Raw genomic sequence first — 19,387 nt, 5'->3', positions numbered from 1 at the left:
AGGCTAACGAGAAACTTGATACGTTATGCATACCAATATGGATATATACTTCAGAATTTGTTCTGTTTATTTTTCAGATACCCTTACTAGTTTCATCTTATTATAATTGCATGCAAATCATCAAGCGTCTACCACTTACATAACATGCTTGAAATCAAGAATAATTCAATTTATTAAGCCTACAAATATAAAACATGCAATAATAGGAAAAATCACAAAATTATCAATTTAATCTTTTCTTTTTGTCTAAAAATACCCCTTAAGAGGTTTAAAGAAATATTAAATTTCTTACCAAAATCTTGATAATTTCTTCTACACCGTCCTTCCTTTCTTCCTATCCTTCTCTCTCTAGAACACTTTCTCTCGCTCTCTAATTATTGAAAGGTGGAAGAATGGAAGTGTGAAGAAAATTGGAAGGAAGGGCCCCTATTTATAGAAAATGGGAGCCATTGGATTTGCATCAAGTGGCAATTCTAGTGAAGAGAGAGAAAAAAATGCTAAGCAAAAAAAAATGAGGAAGAAGACCTCCTCCACTAGCTGCAGCGCCAGGAGCGTCGACGCTATAAGCAGCGATACGTCACCCGAGGTGGGTGGTGGCACACTGCCCAAGGCGGTAGTGGTCTCACCCGCCTTGCGCATAGGCCCCAAACGTGCAGACCTGTCCGCGTAGGCTTGTTGTACGGATGGCGCGCTCACAATGTGCTACACCTACCAATCCGTGTATGATGTGACACACGCGGATGAGTCCTGCCTATGAATGATAAGACACACGTGCAAGCTTATCATGCGCCGCGCACGACGGGACGTGCACATTGTGGGCACGTCCTGCGCCTGCTGTGCGCGCAGCGCACAAGCGCCCATGCCGGCAGCCCACTCCCGTGGGATTTTCTCATCAGATTTTCCCCCCGTTTTTTGTATTTCTAAAAATCATTTATTATTTATTTTTTCTTTTGTTTTAAATGATGATTAAATAATCAAATCAAAATAAAATTAGATAAAATAAAATAAAATAAAATTCAGTAAATTTTATAAATCACGAAAATAAATTACGAAAAATAATAAATAGAAATTTTCAAATACAAATTAAGCAAAGTGGTGAAAGGGATGTTACACTCTCCTCTTCCCGCTTGCAACTTCCACCAAGACTAAACCCTCTCAACTCTAAACATAAAAAAAAATGTTAAATGAGAGAGAAAAGAGTTTTCCCTAGGTAACCAGAATCCCTGATTGTGGAAGTATTATTGTTGCACCTTCAAAAAATGGATGCACGCCTAATTCGCTTCAAGAATTTGAACCTCTAGATGTCAGACAAGCTGAACAGGGTGGAGGAGCTAACCCAACTCGTAATGATAGCTATGAGGGCCGGCCCTCAACCCAAGAAAAAATGATGATTTCTTGCTTTACCCCATCTCCAGGACAAGTAATGACGGGAGTTCACCTGTTCTTTTTACTTTTTATTTTGATAATTATTTTTAACACATTGGAGATAATGTGTGGTTTAAGTGTGGGGGGGGGGGAGCATTCTACATTTTGGGTAGCTCTTTTAGTATTTTGTTCAGTTATTTCTCTTGCATCCCCCTTTCTCTATGATACTTATCACTGTTTATTTTGACTTTACCTAATTTTTTATCGCACCACAAATACACTTTCAACATATTTTTAGCTCCAACATTCACAACTATCTCAATTATTTTAAAAGTACTTAAATGTGCTATTTTGAAAATCAAATTGCAATTACAACTATTTCTAGGAATTATAGCTTGTTTTTTATATTTTCATACAATGAATAGTTATTTTTTATTATGTGTCTTAAACATGACTTGTTTGGGGATTGCTCATAAAAAATCAATTTTCTCTTATCATTGAGTGAATACTAGTGCTTAAGAAGAACTCTACTATAACTTATCATGATTTATGTATCTAGAATTTTATGGTTCATGTCTAAGATTAAGAAATATGAAAAGAGAGAAAAAAAAAAGAAAAAGGGAGCACAAAATAATCTACTCCTCTAGTTAAATGAAATTGTGACCAACTGAGTAACCAGGTGCATTCATCACAAATGTTTGCCCTCACATCAAAAGATTAGTAACATTTCAAGATAGCCATATGACTTTGAGTAGAGTTATTAGCCACTTAAAACTGTGACCAATTGAGTAACTAAATGCATGCATCACAAATGTTTGCCATTGCGTCAAAAGGTTAGTGACATTTCAAGCAAGAAATAAAAGTGTTCAAGTTAGTTACAAATTGATTTTCTATTTTTTTTAGTATGAACCAAATGCATGAAATCTCTATGTTTGGATAGGTTTGGTGGTTGTTCTGCTATGTATTAATTTTTCATCTCATTGAAAATTATTGTGTGCTAGAATTTGCAATACTCTCTCATGTCGTGTTTGGATATTAGTCAAAATGATTATTCATTTGTGTGGTTACATGAAATTTTATTCTAGGAACTACTAGTTGACGGTTGTCTTTTCAATTTGAAAATTAAGATATAATAAATCGACTTGTGACGGAATGATTGGGAATAGATGGGTTGAAGGTGAAGAGTTGAGAGTTGGAGATTTCTATTAAGTGGTGCTTGAGGGCAAGCACAAGATAAGTGTGGGGGAGTTTGATAGTATGCATAAATTTCACTTTTATTGCTTAGACTAAATGCATATTTGAGTCACTTACTATCTAACTTAAGGGATTTCGCTAATTTTTTATGCGAGTGGGAAGATAAGACTTAATATAAAAAAATCAGTATAACAAAACTAATTCAACACAAAGATTCCTCATACGCACTTAAGCCTTGGACAAGGCTTACACCTTAGTGGCGATAGTAGATATTAATTTTTCATACATGGTTAAGCCTAAGGCAAGGCTTGCAGCCTAACAGCTCCAACACCTATTAATCTCTCAAGATTTTTTTAAATTCAAAGAAAAGAGCAAAGGGGGAACTAAGTAAAAAGGACACTTTTAAAAATAGAAAGAGGCCGAAATCAAGGGAATAAAAAAACCTAGTTGCACACGATTTCACTCTTTAAGTAGAGGTAGAAAAAGAGAGCAAAAAAAGAGAAGAGGAATATGAGTAGATTTTCCCTTTGTTTTTTTGTAATCTTTTCTTTTCGTACTATGTGATTGCTGATGTAATAAACCCACTATGAACAGCTAGATACTCCTACTTTCTAATTAAGGATTTGATTGAAGTTTCAATTTTAGGGTTGTAAGATCTAATTGCTCTATGTTTGTTCTTTCTTGTTTTCAATATTTATATATTCTTCTGTGCATACAAAAATTATTGTTTGTTATTCGTTCAACAGGACCCGTTGTGCATCTAGCATAATAGTAAATTACTATTTGGGATTTTTGAATCTGTAATTGTTTAGGATATCCTAATAAATAGGAGTAAATTAGTGTTTGCACTAAGAATATACATAATCTATTCTGAATAAATTGTGCGGTTGAGTTTATTGGTTAGGGTCAGGTCTTCTTATTTCATAATGATATTAGTGAATTAAATTCTAGAAGCATCTCCAGAGTTGTTCACTAGCAAGGGTTAATAAACGAGTGTCTCTTGGTTAATTTAAGATTAATGACAGATTGGTTATTAAGAGCAGCTCCAATAACTAGAACTGGTCTATTGAAAATTGGTAAGAATTATTTTTGCATCAATGATCAATCCTGTATATTGAAACTAATATTTTTCCTTTGATTGGAACCTATTCATAATTGATTCTCATTTTACTTAATTTGTTGAATTATTTTTTGCCAATTTTATTTAATTGACTTTTATCTGCTGATTTGTTTTAATCCATTGGTTGTTTAATTTCAACTCAAGACAAAAACCTTTTTTTTATGTTTTAATCCATTGATACAAGTAAAGGCTAGAGGCTTTTGTTTAGGAATAAATAATTAAATAATTTAGCAAAACTCAAAGCAAGTAGAATATAAAATAATTCAGCAAGGTAATGTAGTGAAAACTAATTATGAGAGAGCTCTAGTTAAAGAAGTAATATTGGTTTCAACTTGCATGATTAATCATTGATGCAAAGGTATTTTTTACAATCTTTCAATAAACGGGTTCTATTTGTTGGAAATGTTCCTAACAACCAATCTTAATCCTATATTAACCGAGAGATGCTCATTGATATTCTCCTTGTTAATAAATAACCTCAGAGATGCTCTTAAAATTTAGTTTACTAACAACTTTAAAAGGTTAAAAGACCTGATTTGTAACACCTCGAAAACCTTTGTGCTTAATTTATAATTGTGAACCCCTATTTATTTGGGCCCTAAGGCCACTTAAACTCTTTAGATATTCTGTGATTTTAATTTTCGGATAAATATCGTATTTTATATTTTAAATTTGTATTTTTTAAATTTATTTAAATGATTATTATATTTGTATTTTATATTTTGTCCTAGAAAATTTTTATTTTTAGTTGTTATTATTTAAAAATACATTTTCAAGAAAAAAGACGGAGAATTGGTGAAAATCCTGCAAGAAAATGGCATACGGTATGAAAAGACGTGAGAGGACTGCTCTTTATGGATGACGGCATACCCTCTGACGAGAGTGGTGACGTGATATTTCTATAGGGGTCAACTTTGGCAAAGTATGATCGTGGCCATAGTTTTATGATAGGACCATTGTGGTTGGCGATGCCATGGTCATAGATCGTGTCATGATTTGGCAAGTCGTAAATGTGCTGTTAGTTTAACAAGCCACAAATTGTATTATAACTGAACTGATCATTCTACATGGGTTGTTGGAAATCCGTGTCTGCCCTCAGTAGATGAAACTTAAAACGACTTTGCGAAGAATGACACAAAAAATAGTGCATATCATGATTTGTTTGATTTTCTCTATTATTAGCATGATTGATTTGATGTTTTCTTTAACATAAAAATTGATTTTATAATCTAAGAAAAGACCCTAATGTGACTCTTGATGGTTAGTGTTAATGACGTAATTACTCACTCTTAAAATCTTATGATGTTATTTAAATATTATTTTTCTTACTGAGTATATGGAACTCACCCATTTCCATACCCCCCTCCAAATGAGAAAGATAATGAGGAACCAATTGCTGACCTACCCCTTGAAGTCTTTGAGGATCCCGTGGATCCATAAACCTTGAGTGCATGATTTGTTTTGCACTCTGATGAATCCTATTGCATAGTTAAAGAAGTGGTCCTTTTTGTATTTTAATATTTTGTATTTTGTTACCACTTCTGGCCTCAATTATATGTGTAATCGGAACTCATATATTTTTTAAGGGATTTGTAATAACTTGCTCTGTTGCATACAATTAACTATTATGCACTTGTAATATATTTTTGTATCTAGTACCTTTATGCCTTAGTTAGCATTTGGGATGTCACATATGGTATCAGAGGAGTTACGCATACCAATCCCTTACAACTTAGGTTATAGATAGAAAACCCTCTAGGATATTTAGAAAATGAGTCATCTTTCCATAAACTAGACCACCAACTCATGTCTCCCTTGTCTTTTATAGGAATGACGTGATGGAGACCTTCTATAGAACGTATCGAAAGATTGAGGCCCAGGATCTTTCGACTAGGGCAGAGTTTATCGAACTCTTTTGAGCTATCCAGAGACTGACCGTAGTTGTGGGACAAAACAAAGCCAACCGTTGCCAACATCCTACCCTAGAATATTGACTAGTTGAAAGATCTATCTCTCACAATATAGTAGAATTTAGGAAGCTTAACCCGCCGCACTTCAAAGGAGGCCCTGATCCCTTAATAGTTGAAGCTTGGATCCTGCAGATAAAGGAACTTTTCTCTGTCTTAGACTTAACTAAGGAAAAAAAAGTCCCCCTAGTAGCCTTTATGCTAATCAGTGAAGTCGAACACTGGTGGCGACTCAAAAAAGATGTCTTCACTTGGAAAGTCTTCACGGATGCATTCTTTAATAATTTTTTTCCAACCTATATCCGAGGGAAGAAGGAGGAAGAATTTTAGGACTTCCACCAGGGAAATTTGACCATTGCTTAATATGCAGCCTGATTCGTCCAGCTGTCTAGGTTTGTCCCACTAATGGTCACCCCCGAAAGTTGTAAAGCTAGGAAGTTTCTAAAGGGCCTTCGTGCTGATATCTACAACTGGGTTGCGATGTTGACACCCAGCTCATATGTCGAGGTGCTAAAACATGCCCAGTTGGCCAAAAATCTTATCTCTTCTAGCACCAATGCATTGCCCGAGTCTGTACCCAACAACAACAACACCAACCCCAATAACCCAGAAGAAGACCGCCCGACCCATTAAATAGCCACCCTAATAAACAACCCTGAGTTGTCCATCCCCCTACTCTACCTCCACCTACTGGGCAACTTGCTCGACCTTTCCAATCATACCAATATTGTGGTCGCTCGCATGGTGATATGCCTTGTTGACATTTTAATCACACTTGCTATAGGTGCGGAAGCATTCAGCACCTTGTGAAAGACTGTCCTTAACGGCCGAAGGACGTGGCCAAACTTGTAGCCTAGGGTAGTGTGTATCACCTTGATGAACCTGGTGCCCTCCCCACTCCTGTCCTTATCAAATGTATGCTTTCTATCCATGATATTTTTGCCAAAGCTCTAATCGATACAAGTACTACCCACTCTTTTATCTCTTGTGCATTTGCTTGTAAATTAGATATTAGGTCTAAACCTTTAGGTAAAGTACTAGCTATAAAAATGGGGTTTATTAAAAGCTCACTATATGTATAAAAAATATAAAATAAAAACTTCAAAAGTAGAATTATTAATAGATATAATACTTTTAGATTTTTGAGGATTTGACGTTATCTTAGGAATGGATTGGTTAGAGAAATATAGGGCAATGATTAATTGTGAAAATAAAGTTGTAACCTTGCGATCCCCAAAAAATGAAATAAAAATCTACTTTTTCTTATTTTCTAATTATTGAATAAAAAAGATTATGGATGTTGATCTTGATATGTGCTCCATTCCTACTGCTTACAACTTTTCAGAAGTCTTTCTGGAAGAACTACACGGTCTGCCTCCCCCATGGGAGATAGAGTTTTCTATTGACTTACTTTCTAGAACACAACCAATCTCAAAACTTGTCTATCGCATGAATCATACCGAGCTTGTGAAATTAGAAAACTGGCTTTCCAAACTTCTTGGTCAAAAATTCATCCACCCTAGTCATTCCCTTGGGGTGCCCCAGTGTTATTCGTGAAGAAAAAAGACAGGTCCCTCAGACTATGCATAGATTACAGAGAACTTAACCAGATAACAATAAAGAGCAAGTACCATTTACCTCGTATCGATGACCTTTTAATCAGTTACAAGGAACCATGGTTTTCTCCAAGATCGATCTTAGATCAGGGTATTACCAATTGTGAGTCAAAGAAGAAGATATTCAAAAGACTACTTTTAGTATCGATATAATCCGTACGAGTTCAAAGTGATGCCTTTCATATTAACTAATGCCCCTGCTGCATTTATGGATCTTATGAACAAGTTTTCTAGCATGCATTGGATCAATACATTATCGTATTCATTAATGACATCTTAGTGTACTCTAAGAGCCCAGAAGAAGATGTAATCTACTTATATCAGGTACTGGGGACACTTTGTTAGAACTAGTTGTATGTTAAGCTCAGCAAATGCACTTTTTGGTTGGATCAAATATCCTTTCTTGGCCATGTAATTTCAAGTGAAGGAGTTTCTGTGGATCCATCCAAGGTTGAAACAGTGAGCAATTAGAACCAGCTAACCAATGTAGTTGAGGTAGGTAGTTTTCTTAGTTTGGCAGGTTACTACCGACGATTCATCGATGGATTCTCCAAGAGTGCTGCTCCATTTACCCATCTCACTGGGAAAGGTGTACCATTTATTTGGTATTATGAATGTGGCAAAAGTTTTATAGAATTAAAGTATTATCTTACCTCTACTCCTGTGTTGATCATCTTCGACAACACTGGAAGATTTCAGGTTTACAATAATGCATCTCATATTGGTTTGGGATGCATTTTGATGCAGCACGGTAGAGTGGTCACTTATGGATCCAGAAAATTGAAGCCCCATGAGCGTAACTACCCTACTCATGACCTAGAATTGGTGGCCATAATCTTTGCCTTGAAGATACGGAATCATTATTTGTTTGGCCAGACGTTTGAAATCTACACTGACCATAAAAGTTTAAAGTATATTTTCTCGCAGAGAGAATTGAACATGAGATAGAGACGTTGGATGGACCTCCTAAAAGACTATAACTGCAAGATCATCTACCACCCTGTTAAAGGAAATGTGATCACTGATGCGCTAAGCTGGAAGGAGTCCGCTGTGTTAGCCCAAACCATGACCTCCAATTGGAGATTAGTTTATGCTATGTAGGCAATGTTTGGGACCTGATTTCATCCAGGAGACTATCGAGAAGGTTGCTATCATCCATAGGAACTTGGCTATCGCCAAGAGTCATCAAAAATGTTACGTGGATAACTGTAGAAGACCCTTAGAATTTACCATTGGTGACCACATTTTCCTCAAGATTTCCCTTATAAGGGAAAAATGTGGTTCAAAAAAAGGAGAAAGTTGACCCCCCGCTATGTGGGACCTTTTCAGATATTGAAATGTGTTGGTCCCGTGGCCTACCACCTTGTTTTGCCCTGAGAGTTTGTGGGTCTACATGATGTTTTCCATATCTCCATGCTTAAAAGGTACCACCCTGACCTTTTTTATATTATTCCTCATGAATAGATACAGGTGCAAGCTTTTATGACGTACGAGAAACTCCCCATGAAATCCACGGTTGGACTAACAAGGTTTTATGCAACAAGAGGACCCCTATGATGAAGGTCCAGTGACAACACCACACTTTAGAAGAGGCGACGGGGGAGTTAGAGAGCGAGATCAGAGAGAAGTTTCTAGACTTATTCATGACAAATTTGGGGGACCAAATTTTCTAAGGTAGGGAGAATGTATCACCTTGAAAACCTTTGTACTTAATTTGTAATTGTGAACCCTTATTTATTCGGGCCCTAAGGCCACTTAAACTCTTTAGATATTTCGTGATTTTAATTTTTGGATAAATATCAATTTTCTGTTTTAAGTTCACATTTTTTTAATTTATTTAAATAATTCTTAAATTTTTATTTTTTGTCATTATTATTTAAAAATAAATTTTCAGGAAAAAAAGGAGAAAAGGTAGAAATCCAGCGAGAAAATGCCCACGGGAAGGGTCCTACCTGCGCAAGCATCGTAGGCCATTTGCGCATGTGCAGTACTGGACGTGCGCACTGTGCCCATATCCTATCCATGCAGGGCGCGAGGCCCAGTCTGTGCATGCGTCCAATCGCACACAAATGAATGTAGTCCATGCGGATCCCATCGCGCACAAATGAGTGTGGCTCCATGCACCCTGTGCACGCATTGTCCGCGTAGTGGGCCTGCGCGGTAGGCCTGCACACAGCGCCTTGTACGATACGCCTCCGTGCAGTGCCCTACGCACTCTAGTTCCTCTGCATTGTAGGTCCTGCACGTCGCAAGCTAGGACGGCACGCCTACAGCTACAACGCCTCTATTTTTTGTGCATTGCCAATTGGGCGGCAAGCTGCCACCGGCTTGGGTGATGTGCCTTTATTTTTTGTACTGCTATCACATCACACCATCCATTCGTCAATTGTCTCATCACTTCTTTTCCCATTGAATTTCTCTCTCTTCACTAGATTTTGCTACTTAGTTCAAATCTGATGTCCCAATTTCTTATAACTAAGGACCCTCCCTTCACTATTTCCTCATCACTTCCATTCCATTCTTCCGTCCTCCAAGAGCTTAGAGAGTGAGGGAGAGGAGAAAAAGAAGAAAAGGTGCAGGAGACTTCAAGGTTTTGGTAAGAAATTTAGTATTAACTTTTAAACATCCTGAGGAGCATTTCTGTAGCCAAACTATGAAGCTTGAATTTATGATTTTGTATGATTATGTTTAAATGTCTAAATAAAGTAAATTTTACTTGATAATGCATGTTTTATGATCCTATATGAACTTGATAATTTGCATAAGATTTAAATGATATAATGCTTGAAATCAATATTGAACTGTGAGAAGGTGATTAAGCATGAAAATGTATATAGATATGAGAAATATGCATATGCATTGACATGCATAATTTATAAACTGTTTCGTTAGGATTTTTATCTCTTAGGAGTTTTTGTTTGTCCCCCTATTTGGTCTGAAAAGATATTAGAGGACCGCTCTCTGTGGATGACGATGTACCCTCTGACGAGAATGGTGACGTGAATTTCTATAGCAGTCACCTTTGGTGAAGTACGACTGTGGCCATAGTTTTCTGATAGGACCACTGTGGTTGGCACGGTCGTGGTCATAGATCGTGTCATAGATTGGCAAACCATAAATGTACTGTTTGTTTAGGAAGCTGCAAATTGTTGTTATAACTGAACTGGTCATTCTACATGGCTAGTTAAAAATCTGTATCTGCCCTCAATGGATGAAATTCAGACCGACTTTGTGAAGAATGACATAAAAAATAGTGCATATCACAATTTGATTGATATAACCATGATATGATAGATTTTATTTTTTTTAATAAATAAATTATTTTCATAATCTAAGAAAGGACCCTGATATGACTCCTGATGGTAAGTGTTGATGACATAATTACTCACTTTAAAAATCTTATGATCTTATTTAAACACTATTTTCCTTATTGAGTATATAGAACTCACATCTTTCCATGGCCCCCTCCAGATGAGGAAGATAGTGAGGAATCGATCGCTGACCTACCCCTTGAAGTCTTTTAGGATCCCATGGATCCATAAACCTTGAGTGAATGACTTGTTCTGCACTCTGATGAGTCCTATTACATAGTGAAAGAAGTGGCTCTTTTTGTATTTTGATATTTTGTATTTTGTTGCCACTTTTGGCATCAGTTATATATGTAATCAGAACTTATATAGTTTGTAAAAGATTTGTAATAATTTACTTTGTTGCATACAATTAAATACTATGCACTCATAATCTGATTCTGTATCTGACTCCCTTATGCCTTAATTAGCATTTGGGATGTTACATAATTTTAGTCAATGAACTCAACCACGTGGTTCATTCAAACTAAATTATATATCCCCTTAGTTGTCACTAATTTACCACTAATATCAAGATAACCCAAACAATTACAGATACAGGAGTTTTCGAATGGTAATATGCTATCATGTTACGTGTACAACAGGCCCTATTGAACAAATAACAAATAATAATGTAGTATGCACAATAAGATATATAAATACTAAAAGTAAATAAAAATGAAAGTACAACAATTCGATCTCACAATCCCAAAGCTTAAACCTAAATTAAATCTCTAACTGGAAATTGTAATGTTTAGCTGCTCATGTTTTGCTTGATATACCAGAAAAGTGTTTTAAAATCAACTGAAGAAACTACAGAAAGGGTGACTGAAGAAGACCAAAATTGCTGCTAGTTTTTCTGCCCACCACTCTTCTCTTTTTCGCTTCTTATTTAAAGGTTGAGAAGATCAAGGTTTCCTCTTGTAGAGATAGGGTTTTCCTTGATAATTCTAGCCTCCCTTCCTACTTTTCAAAATCGCCTATGCTTGATTCAGTTTCCCACTTCAAATTAAAAATAACATATTTTTTTAAATTTGAAGTTACACTAAAGGACCAATATATATCATTGCTGCTAGGGTGCAAGCCTTTCCCAAAACTTGCCTATGGTTGAACTGATATCAATTACCACCGCTAAGGTACAAGCCTTGGCCCAGGGTTATTTATGTATGAACAGATGTTTCATGTTGCCACTAAAATGCAAGCTTTGCCTGAGGCTTGGTTGTACGCGAACTAATATCTGCTACTCCCACTAAGGTGTAAGCCTTACCTGAGGCTTACACCTGAACTGACGACTGCTTTTGCATAAAATATGCTCTCCAGTATTGCTTTTCAAAATTTGAGTCTCATCTCTCAACTTGCATCGAAGTAAGCAGAATCACATAGTTTACGTGATATGCAAATCAATTATGAACTTAAAATAGGTGATAAAGATGTTATTTATGTGCACTATCACCTGGATACAACAAAGAAGCTAAAAAGAAGTAGAAAGAATTAGGTTGATACTAGGGTCTAGTAGAGCACATTCTCATGTGAAGTTTAGCTAGCGTCTCAATTCCAAGACCCATCTTTTTACCTTACTATCACTTGTATCTTTGCCACTTACAACTTTAAACTTCACCTGTTGGGAATGGAATCTCTTTAAATCAAGTCCTGCAAATTAGAAATATTTTGCAAAAAAATCCTAACAAGCTCTAGACACTCAACGCATGTATGAGTGAATAAATGTGCAATGCAGACTCAACAATAAAGAAAATTTAAATATGGAACAATAGTTTTTATGCATTTTGAAAAGATGGTTAATCTTCATTGCTTGTGCACATGCAAAACAAAAGTTTTCGTGTACACCTAGTGGGTGATGTAATCTTCTTTCGACGAATTGAAAGTTTTCATCACACAGAAGAGCAGTTAATCTTCTTTTGTTTATAATGCAATAAATGACTAAAGTTGTATTATGGGGTGCAACTGGTTTTCTTGGATTTTGTAAATTTCTGAATTTTTTTACTCAATAATATGAACGTACTACAACTTGAATCAATGAACAAGATAGGTTCAAGTGGGATGCAACAAAGAGATGAAATGAATTAGCAACGAGGTGTTTTTGTTGCTAATTATGCAAAATGATATGCAAAGTAGGGTAAAATAGTAGGTTCAAAGTAGGTGCCTAACCTTTGATACCAAATGATAGGGGGTGGAGGGCCTTTAATCCACAGATCAAAAATACCTCGATCATGAACCCATTATATTTAGCAATTAAAAACTTAGTTATCTAAAATAAACTCTCCCTATTGGAACCACAGTCGACTAAGTGAAAACTTACCGAAGTAACTGGGAAATAAAAAGGAAAAAGAAGAATGCCATGACTTACCTGGTAAGTCGATCTCGATTCCCTACTTAACAAAGTAGTCTGAAGTTCTTAGCTTAAAGACACTTGAAGAACTTAAAAATTAGCATAGCTAATTTAAAGCACAAGCTTTTATTGATATTCAAATTAGATTGTGAATTATAACCTATGATGAGGCCTTTACATTGGCGTTCACCCAACTAGTTTTAAACAATCACAAGCTCTTGAAAAATAATAAAAAAACTCTATCCCAATCTCCATCCTAAAAATATTTATCAAATAATCTTAAGGGATATATTTACAATAAAATAATAATAAATAAAATATTAAAATAAGTGTAGATTTTATCCTATGTGATTTTTGAATAAAACACATGAAAAATATGAAGAAAAAGAGTCCAAAATTCGGCTATTAGTTGCACTTTCACACCACGCATACAGTATATGCAGGCTGGCATGCCCCCAGACATGACAGGCAGCGGGTGTGTGAGCACGAGTGTGCACGACCCATCCCTGTACGCTTGCTCTTGCATGCGCTATGCGCATGCTTGTCTCCTGCGTGCACACGACGTGCCTAATTGAGTGTTTGCCCTATGTGTGCGTCCGTGGGGTTCCTCGTATGTGCACGTGTTGTCTAGGCGTGTGGCTTGCTCCTATGAGTGGATGATGGGGTATTCGCATGTGTAGGCCTCTTGCGCATGTGCAGCTTGACGCCTCGCACAACCAACATGTGGGGAAAGGGCTTTTGCACGCCTTGGAAGTGCTTATACCTTCCTATTTCCATGGACTAGCCGGTGTACACATACCCCATAGGTACCCATATCTGCATGAGGTGTGGAAGTTCCTCTTGTATTGGTATTCTTGGGATGATGGGTGTCGAATCCAGCAAAAATATATCATATTCTGTCAATAACTTAAATTTGCAGTAGTAGTAAATAGGGTTGAATCCACAAGAAATTAAGAACCAATATCTCTTATGACTGGAGATAAAAGTAAAAGTTGTGGGTTTTCATTTTGGATTAAAGCAATTAAAATAAATCAGCAAATTTTAAAGTAATTAAAATAGAAAGTAATAAAACAAAGAGAGAAGTAGAAAAATAGTTATAAGTGAGTTCCAATTAAATAAGTAATATCAGTTTAAATTTGCAGGATTGATCATTGATGCAAAGATAATTCCTACTAACTTTCAATAAACCAGCTCTAGTTGTTGGAGATGCTCCTAACAACCAAACTTTCCTTAATCCTATATTAACCAAGAGGTGCTCATTAACCAACCCTTGCAAATAAATAACCCTAGAGACGTTCCTAGAGTTTAGTTTACTAAGAGCATTGAGATTAAGAAAGACCTAATTCTAATCAACGAACTCAACCATGTGGTTAATTTAAATTAGATTGTACATCCTTTTAGTGGGACATTAATTTATCACTAGCATCAAGACAACTTGAACAATTACGAGTTGAGGAATCCTGAATGGCAATATGTTATCATGTTATATGCATAACGGGCCCTGTTAACAAATAATAATGTTTGTATGTGCATCAAGATATATAAACATTGAAGTTAAATAAGAATAAATGTAAGACAATTTGATCTCACAATCTTGAAGCTGTAACTTTAATTAAATCTCTAAGTAAAATTATAACACTTAATTGCTCATATTGAGCTTAATACACTAGCAAATTTTTTTGGGATCAACTAAAGAAATTATATAAAGAATAATTAAGAAGGACAAAGTGTGCTTGCTATTTTTTGTCTGTTGCTCTTCTATGTTTTGCTTCTTATTTAAAAGTGGAGGTGGATCACAGTTTCCTCTTATGGAGGTAGGATTTTCCTTAATGATTTCGACCTCTTTTTCTACTTTTCAAAATCACCCTTGCTTGATTCAGTTTCTCATTTTGAGGAAAAAACAGTAATTTCATTGAATATGAAGGAATATCGAAACATCAATATCTGTTAGTGTCACTACGGTGCAAGCCTTGCCTAAGGCTTGGGCACGTATGATGACTCTGTATGCTAAATTAGTTTTATTGCACTTTTTTTCGAATATTGAGTCCTATCTTCCCACCTTCATCAACAATTAGCAAAATCCTTTATATTAGTTAGTAAATTACTCAAATGTGCACTCAATCTAAGCAGTAAAAATGACATTTATACACACTATTAAACCCCCCCACACTTATCTTGTGCTTTTCCTCAAGGAACTCATAATACAAACCACTAACCCTCATCTCTTCACCTTTAAGCTATATATTCCCAACCATTCCCTAACAACTTGTTTGTTACATCTCAATCCCCATATTATAAAAATAACCATCAATTAGTAGTTTGTTGGTTTGAGTTTCATGGAACCACACTAATGAATAACCACTTTGACTAATATCCAAACACAAAATGGAAAGCTCTTGTAATTTTTGAACATATTTATTGTTCATTGAGAGGAGTGGCCAACACATAGTAAAAATAGCCACCAATCTGTCTAGATATAAGGATTTCATGCAATTAGTTTATGCTAAAATAGAAAATTTGGTTACACTTAGCCTTAGCACCTTTATTGCTTACTTGAATTATCACAAACCTTTTAACGCGATGGCAAACATTTGTGATGAATAATGCACTTGGTTACTTAGCTAGTCACAAATTTAAGTGGCTACTAGCACTACTTATAGTCAATTGACTAGAGAACTAGATTATTATTTGTGCTCTTTCTCTTTTTTTTTTCCACATTCTAGTCATAAACCTTAAGATTATTAGACACACAAATCCAAACAAATTGTAATAGAGTTTTTTTAATTATTGGCATTCACTCAATTTTTAATGGTAATCCCAAAACAAGTCATGTTTAAAATATAATATGTCCCTGCCCCACACTTAAACTACACATAATCCCCAATGTGATGCAAATAATGAGTACCAAAATAAAAGAAAAATAAAGGGACATATTAACTCCCCTGGTTACTTGACCTGGAGGTAGGGCGCAGTAGGAAGCATCATCTGGTCTTAGGGCAAGGGCCGACCTTCAAAGCTTGAGCTTCTGATTGGGCTAGCTCCTCAACTTTATGCAGCTTAGTGGCCATTTGGAGGCTCAAGGTCTCGATGTGAGTCATGCAGGCATCCATATTCTGTGTTACAGTAGAATCACTTACAAGGTGAGGGATTATTGTGCGATGGAGGCTGAAACAGAATCTGTGTTCGCAGCAGGTTCTATGGTGGCCATAGGTGGCACACCCTTCTAGCGCTTGCTGTACACCCGCATATTCCTGGGGACAATGGAACCTGGAAGTTGAGGTGATTGTGGAGCTCAAATTCGGCAAGTGGGAGAATATGCTTACCATTTTTAACTCGTGCCCTCTTTCGGTCTTGTGTGGCCTCTTTGTCTCTGCTCGTAGGTTCTTTGGCTATGGGCTGTTGTGTTTTTGGTTTTTCGCTTGGTAACTTATTCCACGATTCTATACATTTTATTCTCGGGGTGGAGAATTAGGCACATCGATTACAGGGTTGTGGTGTCGGTAGGCCATCGTAGAGTTGCTCGCACCATGAGGTGAAGCTTGTTCCTCTCGTGTGACTTGGGGTTTAGTTTTTTTCAGAGGCGACTGTGTCTGTTTTTTTGCCTCAACAGTGGTTCACGATCATTTGGTTTTGAATTGGCGATACTTGGGGTTTTAAAAACTTCCTTCATTCTCATTTAGCCTAGTTGTCGAAGGTTTGGGATAGAGGGGCTTAGTTTCGAGTGGAAGTTGCAAATAGGAAGATGGAGGTTTGAACAGGGTGTGGGAATTGTGAAGTAGGAGGTTCAGGTTAGAGCAAAGAAAAAGGGCTTTTGTTTTGATAGAAGGGGAAAATTGGGTATTGAGTCAAATAAAAAAATTTTAGGGCAAAATAAAAGGAAATGACCGCTAAATGACCAAACATCCTCAAATTAAATTGCAGATATGGCCATGGCATAAGCCTTAGGCAAGGGTTAAGAAGAGCATCTTCCCACAAGGATTATATATCAAGTTACAACATTTTAGAAAATCTTATTATTATCTAGAAATCGAAATTATAATTATGAAAGAAGAAATTAAAATGACATAATCAAAGTAAAATAAAAAATTTAGGAAAACTGTCAATATAAATGCCCAGAGTAATTGATTTCACCTGAATCTTGGGCATACTTGAGTTTTAATTTCGTAATCAATTTAATCTAGTTTACAATGATTGAAATATCTTAAAGTACTTTCAATTTTCCTCCCGGTATTCCTAGATCTATAAATTAACAACTACCAACATTTTATAGCAATTATTAATTTGATTCAATTAAATATTTGATAATTTAATTTATCTATGTTAATTCGACTATATTACACTCGTTCAACTCACAACTAACATTTAACAATATAGGTCTAATTAATGAAATTTTACTCCTATTACTCTAAAACCATTAATCACAAATAAAGTTTTGAGTTGGCTAATTCTCACAATCGAATTAAGTTCAATACTATTAAACTGTAACTAGAAGAAAGCTAGAAGCCAAACCTCAAGCGTACCTTTGATTTAGGTTACATTAATCACTCCAATGAATAAAATTTAGCCACATATAGTGGATTGAGAAATAATAATTATAATTGAGAAAGAGAGAAGCATGTAATAATTAAGAATAAATATATGAAAAATTCCAAACACTAGCACTTGGGTTTTATTAACAAATCCCTAAAAATTTCTACCCAAAAATGCGCAAATCAAAAGCTAAATAAATATATTACTTGGTTACTTTTCTCAAATCCTCTCCCCAAAAACTTTCTCCTTTCTCACTCGTCCTACTCTCCAATAAGCTCACTCTGCTTCTGCCTTCCACCAAATCACTTCTAGTTTTTTGCTCAATTCATGCTTAGCTTCTGTATTCTGCTACTCGCTCCACCAGATCACTTTTAAGCCTTCACCAAGCTCGTCGTCTCTCTGTCTTCTGCTCACATTTGAGCTCTCCACTAGTCTATCTTATTCTCTCTATCAGATCTACTCTCGTCTATGTTCGTTCTTCATTTCCCTCCAGATCTGATCACGTTCCATCTCTCCTCTAGATCTAGTTGCGCTCACTATGCTCTCTCCTCATGTCATATCTCTGGTTCCCATTTATAGGTAGAGGTAGGCAGAATCCCACACTCCTCTTCTTTCTTATCTCCTTCTTCCACATACATGATATCGTTTTGAGCTTCTCATGTCTCTAGTGCCTAACTTTAAATGGCATTGTTTCGAAGCAGACATGCTGTATTTAGCTGCCAGTCTGGGTGAGACTTCACAGGTCTGTTGGGCTTCTTCCTCTTTTCTTCTTCCATCTTTAGCCTCTTTTCTTCACCTAAGAAACCTAAATCAAGAATTTTGTTCATGAATTGATTTTTAACTCAAAATTTATTCAAAATTCTTAGAAACTTAATTAACAAGGGTATCAAAATAAAAATAAAGATAAAACACATAAATCATTATTGAGATTTCGTCTAAAGGAGCATAAATAAAAAAAGAAAGCAAAGTTAAAGATCCTAAAAAAAATTTGAAACATAAAAGAACATACCAGACTAGAGTAGGACTAAATTTATAAATTCTTGGACCAAAGAGCATATCAAAATAAAAGAATAAATGATGCAGTCCCATACATGTCTATGTTGTTATGCCTTAATTAAACATGTTTGTGTAATAAAAACTCAAGTCGTGGTAGTAGTTCTAGGATTTAAGATATCTATTTTCTAGGAACCTTTATCATTGATTCATTCATCTAATATGCAGGTTTACATATTGTGACATCCCAAATGGTAATTTAGTCATAAGGGTGCCATATACAAAAACATATTACGAGTGCATAATAGTTAAATGTATGCAGCATAATAATTTATTACAAATCCCTTACAAAATATATGAGTTTCTAATTACATATATAACTGAGGCCAAAAGTGACAATAAAATACAAAATATCAAAATACAAAAAGGGTCACTTCTATTATTATGTAAAAGGACTCATTAGAGTGTGAGAGAAGTCATGCACTCAAAAAGGTTTATAGATCCACGGGATCCTCAAAGACTTCAAGGGGTAGGTTGGCGATCGGTTCCTCGCTATCTTCCTCATCTGGAGGGGGCATGGAAAGAGGTGAGTTCCATATAATCAGCAAGAAAAATAGTATTTAAATAACATCATAAGATTTTGAAGGTAATTAAAAGTATCATCATTACTTACCATCAAGAGTCATGTCAGGGTCCTTTATTAAATTATGAAAACAGTTTATTTTATTAAGGAAATCACTAGGTCATGGTATCTTATCAATCAAATATATCATGATGAAAATTGAAAAAATCAAACAAATCATGATATGCACTATTTTTCGCATCATTCTTCATGAATTCGTTCCGACTTCCATCTACCGAGGACAATATAGATTCTCAACTATCTATATGGAATGACTAATTCATTT

The 19,387-nt window shown here is 35.6% G+C and overlaps 1 long non-coding RNA gene across 3 annotated transcripts in view; it reads right to left on the bottom strand.

Moving 5' to 3' along the window:
• Window positions 1-16,825, bottom strand: part of LOC110820898 (uncharacterized) — an 80,655-nt gene extending 63,830 nt beyond the window's left edge. For 2 of the 3 annotated variants that reach the window (XR_015813785.1, XR_015813784.1), the window contains exons 1-2: window positions 16,280-16,825; window positions 15,912-16,207 (exon numbers count right to left, since the gene is read on the bottom strand). This is a non-coding gene — a long non-coding RNA (uncharacterized LOC110820898). The remainder of the gene's footprint in view (window positions 1-15,911; window positions 16,208-16,279) is intronic. The other variant, XR_002540970.2, reaches the window with a different exon arrangement.
• Between the last annotated feature and the right edge of the window lie 2,562 nt (window positions 16,826-19,387).

This window comes from Carica papaya, chromosome 8 (genome assembly GCF_054855325.1).
Source record: "Carica papaya isolate Zhongbai chromosome 8, ASM5485532v1, whole genome shotgun sequence".
NCBI lineage: Eukaryota > Viridiplantae > Streptophyta > Magnoliopsida > Brassicales > Caricaceae > Carica > Carica papaya.
This window is presented reverse-complemented; position numbering and strand designations above follow the sequence as displayed.